Consider the following 12065-nt stretch of genomic DNA (forward strand, 5'->3'; position numbering starts at 1 on the left):
TTCCACATACTTAAGTTTTCAACTTACAGGAAAAATGTAAATACCATCGGATTGCTTATTAAAAGCACAAGACACCTGGATAATTTTTAATGAGATTAATTAATTTATTAATTAACAATCAATTTCATTAAAAACAAAGGCCATCAACCAAACAATGTGGTTGTATTCATAACTTTCTTAATATATGAAATATGTTGGCTAGATTTGCAGTGGAGATAGCTCATAACCAGCACTTTCTAATGCTATATCATAAATACATTTGTAATTAAAGAATAATTACCTAAAATCATTATCACTGGAGACATCATTATCAGTGGAAACTTTACAGTCTGACTCGTAATTATTTTGACATGCTTATATACCACTAAGGTTTCATTGAAACTTTCAAGCATGTCTGTCCCAGGTCCTGCCCATGGATAGCCAGGGACATGATCCAGGATAGAAAATTTAAAGGGACAATTTAAAATTTTAATGCCAAATGGTGAATGAAGGAGGAAGAGGAAATGTTTTATTTAATGACGGACTCCGACACATTTTATTTACTGTTATATGGTGTCACATATGGTTACGGACACACAGGTATTGAGTCACAGCGAATGGAGCTTGAGGAGTCACAGCGAATGGAGCTTGAGAAGTCACAGCGAATGGAGCTGGAGGAGTCACAGCGAATGGAGCTGGAGGAGTCACAGCTAATGGAGCTGGAGGAGTCACAGCTAATGGAGCTGTAGTAGTCATGGCAGATACAGAAGATTCCGGTGGAAATACAGATTCTGGTTTAGGGGCAGTTGTTGGGAGGTCTACATGCCTTCGAAATACTTCTCGGCGGATATCATCAAACCTCAGCTTTTAACTTTCTTTGGAAAGGCATTTAAACTTTTCAACACTTCTAGTCACTAGAGTATCAATCTGTGTATAGGTTGGCCGAAAACCAAATTGATCAGCAACAGCTCGAATTGTTTTAGCTGCAGAGCGTTCATTCTCCATGTACATAAACAAGACATGTCCATTCCGATCCCATCATCAGGTAAAGCACTAAAGTTCTCGGTACCATGCATCTTCATAAATCAAGGCTAATATTCGTTCCTCGTATTCAGCCTTGATACATGTAGTCAAGATTACTGATATCCACTACTAGCGCCCTCTATTTGAAGAAAATTTGTAACACCGATTATGTCCCTTACATGATGACATCGCTGACCAATCACAGCATCGGTAACATGTGACAATCTTGAAAGCAATATAAAAAATTAACCGCCGGACGCTGACGCTGCCATTTTTGTTTACAATAACAAGGGAATCTATAAGGAGCGTTACGATTCGTTGCAATCAGATCTCATCGCATGCAATGAAATTTAAGCATTTTCTGGCACGATTTCTTGACGACATGTATCAAGGCTAAAAATAAATAAAATTTATAAATAAACAAGATTAAAAAAAAAGAAGTCTCTTTAATATTTCAAATATAAAAATGTTCCAAGTGTGGCATGCCTTGTCTAAGACCCCCCCCCCCCCCCCCCCCCCACACACACACACTAAAATGTTGGCTGTAATCAAATTATCTAATCAGTTCTCACAAACTCATTGTCACGGGGATCCTATAATACCCGTAACTGAATGAAACACGATTGTCCAAATATCTCTCCTAACTATATCTGTTAGATCTCTCTGTAACAGGCAGTTATACCCGCTGGCTCGTCTAGGTATGATCAGAGATAAGATCTTATATAAAGTATATATAATATAGCACGTTTAGTTCACTAGAAAACACAACAAAAACACAATACACTTTGGAATCTGTATTAACCTACGCTGACAAATGTACTGCCGCAGTAGTTAATTAACAACAACAAATAATAACCCAGAACTGATCACTTAATTAGTTAATCACTAGGTATCTAGTTTACACAATATGCTAATCACTTCACCGTGACACAACACCCACACGTGTAATAATTGAGAAACGCTTCCAGGAGAACTTAATTAATAAAGGAATTACAACTCTATTCCTAACTGGTTAATTTTTAATTAACCCTTACTACTCGTTCAGTAACGTGTGATAATTGAGAAACGCTTCCAGGAGAACTTAATTAATAAATGAATTGCAACTCTATTCCTAACTGGTTAATTTTTAATTAACCCTTACTACTCATTCAATAACCTTGTAACACAGAATTAATACTGGTACCTATCACAATAAAGACAATAACCTACAGTTTACCTAGGTTCTCTAGGATGACTGGCTAAGCTTTATATATATATCAGAACGGTGAGCCTACAGTATACTGCGTCAGATGACCGGCAGCACCGTCTAAATAATATTGGTATAATACAGTATTAAAATATTTAAAGTCACATCAATCACATCAAGGTTATACAACAGAGCAGAAATAAAATTATTTACCAGTCCGGACGGACAGCGATCCCTGGAAGCCTTCCTACGTTTCTCCCCGATATCTTTAAAACCCTAGCTATTTATTAAAAAATCTGAATATCGCCTGGGGGTACAAGGCGGTACTGAATCTTATGTAAATTTCCACAGCGACCAAGCGGTATTTTTTTTTCTCAGATGGTCAGACTCAATGACGCCTAGTCACCAAAATCACGGTTGTAAAAACCGCACTCGCGGAGGTATTAAGTAACTACTGGCCACATGGCCTCCGTAGCCCAGCGCAGGCTGGGTGTGTAATAGAAAAGATCGACGACCGTCGCGCAAAGGTATCACGTAACAAGTTGCCCATCTGGGCTTAAGTGCATATTGGAACTGCACACGGCCCTCTAAAACAATTAATATCGCCACAGGCGAAATGAAATTAAGAGCATGTACCGTCACACTCCTATTTAATTAAAAAAACAACAACATATAAACATAAGCACAGAGAAGCACATGTATGTAATTTTTGTTTGTAAACATGACTAAGCCAATCAAATTGGAGAAAATCAGTCACGTGACCCGATTGACGCATGCAAGGAAACGGAATGACAATAAAATGGGTGAATAAAATCGCCATGCATCTGCTCTGTATAAATTATTATTTAGGGAAAAAAAACATGTTTAGAACATAATAAATACTATTAAAATTCATTTCAATGCCATATTTTTTATAAACCTGTTCGATGTGAAGGATTTGGCAAGCATTTTGTACTGGTAAAAAATCTAAAAAATATGGCGATCTCGACAATTCCCGGGATTTTCGTATTTTTTGCGCAGCTTAAAAAACACCTGGGTCTTCGTAAGATTTGCATATAATTTAGTACAAATGGTAGATATATATATATATATATATATATATATATTACAATTTAATTATGTTTTAATGAATATAATTACTTACCTTCAGGTAAAGCGTGGATGACTTTGATGACCAAAAACTTTGCTGAAATATTTTTTCCACTTCTAGTGCGTCCAATGAAAAAATTCGAAAACGTGGATAAAGGGGAGAAAACAACTACGTCGTCATACTTTTCATTCCCTTCTAACTGTAATATTAGATGAGCAATGGGCAGTTCAATAGGGCCCACACCCGGCCATGCCTCGATGCGCAAGCTCAGGTATCGAGGCACAATAGCCTAGAGCGATAAGTGGGTCATTCCCACATACCTGTCACAGAATCCGATATGGTCACCGTGATAGTGAATCAGGATTCCCATTCTTACCGTCACTAGATTAAAGCTTTAACCTACATGCATATGTCATTAACCTGTTTTTCTTTTTATGTTAAGTTCCATGATTACATCTAATGCTTTCAGTATAATTATGTATCATGTTTTAAAACATTAAATATTTTTATTCACATAAACACTTTCAGATAAGATTCACATGCAATTGGTATATATTATATTTTTTGTCTTTGCGGAAGTATGTCGTGGTGGCTGAGTTGGTTAAGGCGTTAGACTTAAAATCTTATGGGATTTATTCCTGCGCAGGTTCGAATCCTGTCCACGGCGCATCCTTTTCTCTTGCTACTACTCTTGTTAGTTTTGTTTTAAATTTATAATTCGTATTAAGGTCCCTGATGAATAAAAAAATTTAAAAACCAAAACAATTACTAAATACATTAATTTTTAAATCATCTGTTAAATATTTCAGTATAATTATGTATCATGTTTTAAAAGCAAAAGTTTTTGAAACTCTGCGATAAACTCTGGGAATGGACACAGGTTCGAATCCTGTCCACGGCGCATCCTTTTCTCTTGCTACTACTCTTGTTATTATTTTTTATATTTCGTATTAAGGTACCTGATGAAATACAATTATTTAAAAACCAAAACAGTTATTAAATATATTAAATTTTAAATCATCTCTTAAAGGCATACTGTCACAGATTTTAGGACCTTATTTCTGTAAAAATGGATAATGAATAAAAATTACATTAATTGTTGGAAACCAAATCTAGCTATCACATCACCTAAACTGAACCATGATGGAGTGAAATCCATGTCAACCCTTTCAGCAATTTTAATTTTTGAATTATAGACCATTGCCATAATTCAATTATTTTTACAAAATATCATTAACAAATGGAGTATGGTGGTTATGAAGATGGTTGAATAAAGTACATTTAGGGACAAATCAGATATTTTTTGTTCAGGTAATACTTTGTAATACTAGTGTTGCATTTTTGGATAGCTCGAAAGCTTTTGACACTGTGTGGCATACAGGGTTAATGTTTAAATTGTCAGAAATTGAACTCTCTTCTAAAATCTGGATAATATTGGACAGTATATACAGTAACGTCAAATACTCTGTCCTGGTAAACAATATTTATTCAAGAAAATTCAGACAATCTAGGGGACTGTGTCAGGGTAGCATGCTTGCTCCAAAATTGTATGTGCTATATATAAATGATTTACTAAACAAATTAAGTAAGTCAAAGAAAGGATCAATGATTATGGATGTTCATATATCGTGTCCAACACAAGCAGACGATATTGCCCTCATTTCTCCTTCCCCTCGTAACATGCAAGACATGCTTCTGATATGTGAACAGTATAGTTCCAAATGGCGATTTACATTCTCATCTCAGAAAAGTCGTAATCAACTTTGCCAAAGAACCTGATCCAGTGTTTTTTCTTTATAATAAACAACTTCCAAATACAACTTCTATTAATTTTTGTTATAGAAACAGTTCAACTGTTGTCAAAACAATGGTCAACAACTGAAATTAATACATCCTTATAAAATAATACATTAATTCGGCATAAGTACATTTTAGTCTATATAAGCAAAATCCAAAACAAGCGGTCAGAATTGAACATTTTCTTAGTTTTAACTCCAACAACCTTTGCTCATTATGAAAAACAATCTGAGATAACTGGTTAATTACCAATTAACATACATACAATAAAATGCATACCATTTCACCTTATATTCGCAGGGCTCAAAACTCGCCAAAAATATGATGGCCCAAAATTAATGATGGATATTGGCAAATTATAGTAAGCAAACCATGTACAACATTTTAATGTGTATTAAATATATGCAATACAAATAGTAGTAGTGGCTCATATGCTATCAGGGGTGGGAATTCTCCTCAGATCAGCTGTTTTCCTCTCATGAAACATTGCGTTTCCTCGCATTTTAATCATCCTTTCCTCCAAAATGTGTCGGATGGCACAGATTTTAAGCAAGGATATCAAGAATTTCCGGGACCCCTCTAGATTTCCTCTTTCTTACAGTTCACCAATTTCCACCCCTTTTTTAAGATATAAGTCGTCCAAACGGGACATTGGTCGCATTTGGCAACCTGACCACAGGCCATTTCGAGCCCTGACTCGCACACCTCAAGACTCTCGATTAGATATTATATATGGAATGAAATAAAAAGCTCACTGATACTTGGCATGACACATCAGCTAATCTATGCACAAATTCATATTATGTATACCACTATATACCCAAAAACGAAACGATAAGCACACCACAATAGTCGCCAATACTGCTCATCATATGTAAATACATGTATAAGTAGTATAAGGGCCTGTATGGTGCCATGACCTACTTTTCCTTGACCTTGGTGTAGGTGTGACGTCATAGTCTGACCGTGGCATATGTGTTTAGGCGTGTGACCTTAAGGAGGATAACACCCCGCCCGTGTCCCTGACCGACTTAGGTTGGTACTGACGTCCTTGGACTGGTTCTGGCCGATTTGTTTAGCATTAGAGGGCAGTGACTGGTATACCTGGGCAGGTGTGCGACCTTGGTGTCATAGCCTGGATGTACTTGGTGTGTGACTCATCACCTAGCCTTGACCTACCTAGAGGACAGTGACTGGCATACCTGGTGCAAGAGTGACTACCAAACAAGATGAGAAAAAGAGTACTCGTTATATGGATCAAACGGATGCTACACGTCGAATTGGAGATAGAACTGAAGATGGCGAACTCGTGGATGAACCCACAGATCAGACGGATTCTGGCCGTGAAACAGATCCTGACAATGTTTTCTACGATGCTGACGACGATACTCGTGAGTACGCCACAGATGCTGACAGTGAGTATGACTGGAATTCGAGACGTTACTTGTTCTGTCATCATCCCGAAATGAGAGGATTTTACAGACGACTCTACACCTTTGGTTGGTGGCCCCTCCAGATGAGTCACATACTGAGGGAACTTGCCAAGGCCGGTTTCTTCTACATTGGAGACCACGATGCCGTCGTCTTGTTACTGTTGTGGACTACGCACCTACAGATGGCAGAAGATGGACGATCCAGTGATGGAACATTACAGACTCTCTCCAAGATGTCCCTATGTGAACAACATGTTCAGACATTAAATGTTTCAGACACTTGTGTGCTATGTTTTCATGTTGTATGTTGTATGTTGTGAATAAAACCGTGAATAACATGTTTTGTTTCTTATTTATGTCCTGCGTCCATGAGTGCATCCCTGGACGTGTCCCTATGGTTTTGAGTCGTGACACTGGTAGAGGGTAATATTTTAGTCTCGATGTTTCTTGGCACGATGATATTTTTGCTTGGGAGGAGGGACACTGGTCATACGTATAAGTAAAAGGGTGATGATATTCGTCATTTGAGGTAGAACCTTCAGAGGAGCAACATGTCAGACCAGTACAAATTATACGTTCCCGACGTGGACAAGTGGACCCGCTTTTATAAGTTGCAAGCAGAAGGCAAACTTCAGTCTCACTATGAAATACTGAGAGGTGGGAAAAGTCAGATCAGTGTGAATCGATGTCTAGAACTCTACGACCCCACGTGGAAAAAAGAGAGAGGACAAGCCCCCAGCACCCAAAGTCGTCATGGTCTCCCAACACAACAGGTGGTAGAGCAAGCCAAGGCCGAATTAAAACAGAAACAAGAACAACAAATTGGTACGGATTGGAAAGCCCCGAAACTGCAGAAGCATTTCTAAATAGACTATAAAAGGAATCACATGGGACAGACAACATCACTTCACTTAATCGTCATGCAGAGCACATGTTCAGAATGTGCTTTCACATTCTCGAGGAGAGACGCAATGTTAAGACATTTTCAACAAAAACATGCTAAAGGTCTACCACCACCACCACCACCACCACCATCACCACCACCACCACCACCACCACCGCAGCAGCAGCCACCACCGCAGTAGCAGCCACCACCACCACCGCAGCAGCAGCAGCAGCAGCCACCACCACCACCACAGCAGCAGCAGCAGCATCCCCTAAGATTGCTACATCCCTTCACCATGATCGTGTCGGGACCCACACCGTGTGGAAAAACATTTTTGGTATACAAATTGTTGAGGGATGGTAAAATCTTCCCACCACCTCAACGCATCATCTGGCTCAACAAATAATGGCAACCCCTCTACGACATCGAGTGAAATTTGTTCCAAGGCATACACGAGAATTTGGAAAAAGATCGTTATTTGGATCCCAGAGTCAGAAATCTGATGTCTACAGCTGGAAAGGATCACCGACCTGTTCACAGAAGGAAGTCATCACAGAAACGTATCCGTCATCGCCATCAACCAGAACCTCTATCACAGCAAGGACCCGACACAGAAGAAACTGCCATTATCCAGCGCTGTTCAACAACCCCATCGACAAGCAGCAAGTTCTAACGTTGGCACGGCAGATGTATACGGAAAACACTCGTCATTTCATGCATCAGTTTGAGGAAGCTACCCACAGACCCCTACCCACAGACCCTACGGACATCTCATGGTGGACTTGAAACCGACCACGCCCGAACACTGGGGCCGTCCGTATGGTATAAAAGCACGAACGCCGGTGAATGTCTTGCAACAGGTAGCAAGCCGAACCATCAAAACGACTCCAACTCGGGTAGAAAATGCCAGTCCCTTGTTCAGAATAGTTGCTAACAAGAAAATTTGCAATAGAAAAGTTAGGAGCCCAGTAAAACACACCAAACCACTGACAGCTGCGTCCTTCGTCAAAACTAAAATAAATGAACCATCTCAACCAGAAAAAAGAGTCAAGATAACCAGTGAAACCACCAAATTGCCCAATAAGGTAGTGAACCCACCCACTAACAACAACACCTCCCTGTACCCTGGACCATTTTATAAAGAGGTGACTATCAAGGCCACTGGTAGCTTGAAGCACCAGCCACAACAGCACAGCCAACCACCAAGCCAACCCACCCCTACACCACCAACTAACACCCATTCCAACCTAACCGCTCCACCGAACCTCGCCAACAAGTGGCTAGCCAAACTTCACCCACTTCCACCTCAGGCCACAGTTCTAGCCACTCAAAACTGATAACCCCCACCTTGAGATTGACGATGCCACTACATGGTCAAATGGATATGTTCTTATATCAACCACCACCACCGGCGACATACACATCATCATCAATGGTCGCCAACATCAGCTTCTTCCATTTGAAAGGAAGCCATGCAAATGCCAATACTGCCAACAGTGTGGGCAAGAGGCTGCAAAATACCGACATTATAGGGAACCTCACTTGTAGCCAATGTGGTTAAAAACATCCATGAAGTTCTAGAAACTCCCCCTGTACCCAACCGATACAATGTGCAAACTGTCTTAATATGCACATGGCACATGACCCCAGGTGCCATCACTACCAGAGGGCTCTTCGACAACTTAACAAACTAAACCAAGTTAGTCAAACTAAGCAAAGCAGACCTGCTTTTAGAGAACCAGAAACAGTAACTCATTACATATGCCGACAAACTTAAAACTACTGATCAAACTCAGGTTAGAGAACTCAAAACTATCATCGAACAACTAGTTAGGAAATGTCTAATATTAAATCCAGCCTGGTAACCTCTAAAAACTAAAGCTAAAACTAAACAATATATATCATCAACCATAATTTCGGGCCTGCGTAATGGGAGATACGTCTCCACACGCTCCCACTAATAATAACACAGTAAAAAAGGGCCTTAGCGTTCTCCAATGGAACGCTAAAGGTCTCCATTCAATGGGACATGGTGCTGAACTCATTCAACTAATTAGCACTAGCAACCTCAAGCCAGATATAATTTGCCTACAAGAAACATGGCTAGGAATCGGCACTAATAATAATAATAATAAAAACAAACTAAAGCATTTAAAATTCCAGGATATACTAGTTACTATAAAAATGGAGATAACAGCACCAGAGGTGGAATAGCCACATTAATTAAAAATGCCATACCTCATACTGAAATTAAATACGATTCTATTAATACAAACTTGGAAGTCCTAGGACTGCCTATTGACGTCATCAATGTTTATAGCCCACCGGGAACGGCCCATAATCAGCTAACGTTAAGAGATTACAATAAACTCATAAACTCAAACGATGACTTAATTCTTGTAGGAGATTTTAATTGTCATAGCACACTGTGGGGAGGTCTGCACTTCGACGCACAGGGAATGAATGAATGAATGAATGTTTAACGACACCCCAGCACGAAAAATACATCGGCTATTGGGTGTCAAACTATGGTAATGCAAATAAATAAAGTGATGATCAACATCAATATAAAAATTCAAAGTTTAAACAAAAACAGTGTAAAGAACTGTGCAAAAATACAAATACAAATATCACAGAATTTTACGGACACCGAATTTTACTCTAAACTTCAATTTGTGCTGTATTGGCCATTCTCAAAGAGAATGTTACACCCCTGCACCACGGTGAGGTTACAGCACGCGCAGGGGTTCGACGCACAGGGAGACATACTAGAGGAATTCATCAATACACACATCTAGTATGTCTCAACGATGGAAGTACTACTTTTATCCACGATTATCTGGGCACATCCGCCATCGACCTAACTATCACCTCTAACAATATAGGTGCAAACGCTCAATGGGAGGTGTTAGAAGCTCTCAACAGCGACCACCTCCCCATTCTAACCAGATATAAATGTAATACTACTAATACAGAAGAAGAAAAATTTATACCAAAATTTAAATTTAGTAAAGCTAACTGGGCTGGCTTTACAAGCGACTGTAGCAAAATTAAGTTAGAAACTAGCCTAAACATTGACGACGCCACTAATAAACTTACTAATAAAATAATAGAAATAGCTGAAAAGAATATTCCTAAAACTAAACCCTTCAATAAAAATAGACCAGTTAACTGGTGGACGGACGAAATTAAATCCAAATGCGGCTTTAGGAACAGGATGCGTAAAAAGACTATCACACTAAATAAAAAATAGCCAAAAACAAGTAGGTAAGCTTATCATCAATGCTAAACAAGCCAGCTGGCATAAATTTTGCGGTGAAATTAACACTAGAACATTCTAGAAGGCTATTCAAGGACAACGCGCTAATTCCACAGTCCTTCAAAAACATAAAACAGCAACTACTAATAAACAAAAGGCCGACCTTCTCAGTAAAAGTTTCAGTAAGAACAGTAGCAACGAAAATTTTCCTAAACAATTTTTTGAGAAACTTAAGAAAGAACTCTTACCAACTAATGATACTAAAACAGCAAATCACCCAACTACTGATAACTTAGAATTTAATAAACCGATAACAATGTTAGAATTAAAATCAGCTCTTAAAGCTAAAAAAAAAAAAGTACTGCCACCGGGCCTGATCAAATAAGTTAGTGTTATCGCTCTTTAACCGAATTTGGAGGGAGGGTCAAATGCCCACTGCGTGGAAACATACAAAATGCAAAAGACCATTCCCTCCCAGGGAGTACAGACCGATAACACTCACGTCCCACATGTGCAAAACCTTAGAAACTATTATTAATAAACGACTCAACAATTACCTACTCGAAAATAACCTAATAACTAATGTACAGAGCGGATTTAGAAATAAACATTCAACAATAGATCAAATAGTTAGATTACAAAATAGTATTAATGATGCATTTCGAAAATCTCATAAGGTTTTAGCAATATTCATAGATATTGAAAAAGCTTTTGATATGGTATGGCGTCAAGGTCTACTAAATAAATTACAGAGTAACTGTATTAAAGGTAATATGTTTAATTTTATCAACAATTTCATCCATAATAGATCAATCTCAGTTTGAGTGAACGGTCACTATTCAGATAGAACTGAAATAATTAATGGCATACCACAAGGTTCGGTCCTCTCACCAACCTTATTCAATATTCTTTATTAATGACATAACTAAAGCACTTAATGCTAAAGGAAAAACAAAAACGACCACGCCATTAAACACAGCACTATTTGCCGATGATTGCGCCATCTGGTGCACAGGCAACACAACCACTAATTTATTTCACCTAATGCAAGCTGATATGAATAGACTTAACAAATGGGCCCTGGTCTGGGGCATTAAACTATGAGAAACTAAAACTGTCTATATGCTTTTTAATAAAGTCAATAAATAAGTCAATAAATCAGATAATCACCAACTTAAATCAGGTGACAAAATAATTCCAAGAGTCAAAACAAATTAATTTCTAGGTGTAACTTTTGACTCAAAACTAACCTTTAGTGACCATATCATTGACATAGTCAGGAACTCAAAAAATACTCTAAACTTGTTAAGAACCATCTCACGTACCAGTTGGGGTGCGCAAACAGGCAATGCTTATGGTTTACAAAGCATGCATACTCTCCAGAATAAATTATGGAGCCCAAGCCTACAGTT

General features: G+C 38.6%; 1 non-coding gene across 1 annotated transcript; it reads left to right on the plus strand.

The window, feature by feature from the left end:
- Nucleotides 1–3860: 3860 nt before the first annotated feature.
- On the plus strand, nucleotides 3861–3945 carry Trnal-uaa. Its single transcript has one exon. It is a non-coding gene; the product is annotated as a tRNA-Leu (tRNA).
- Nucleotides 3946–12065: the final 8120 nt, after the last annotated feature.

Source organism: Gigantopelta aegis, chromosome 6 (genome assembly GCF_016097555.1).
Source record: "Gigantopelta aegis isolate Gae_Host chromosome 6, Gae_host_genome, whole genome shotgun sequence".
Taxonomy (NCBI): Eukaryota; Metazoa; Mollusca; class Gastropoda; order Neomphalida; family Peltospiridae; genus Gigantopelta; species Gigantopelta aegis.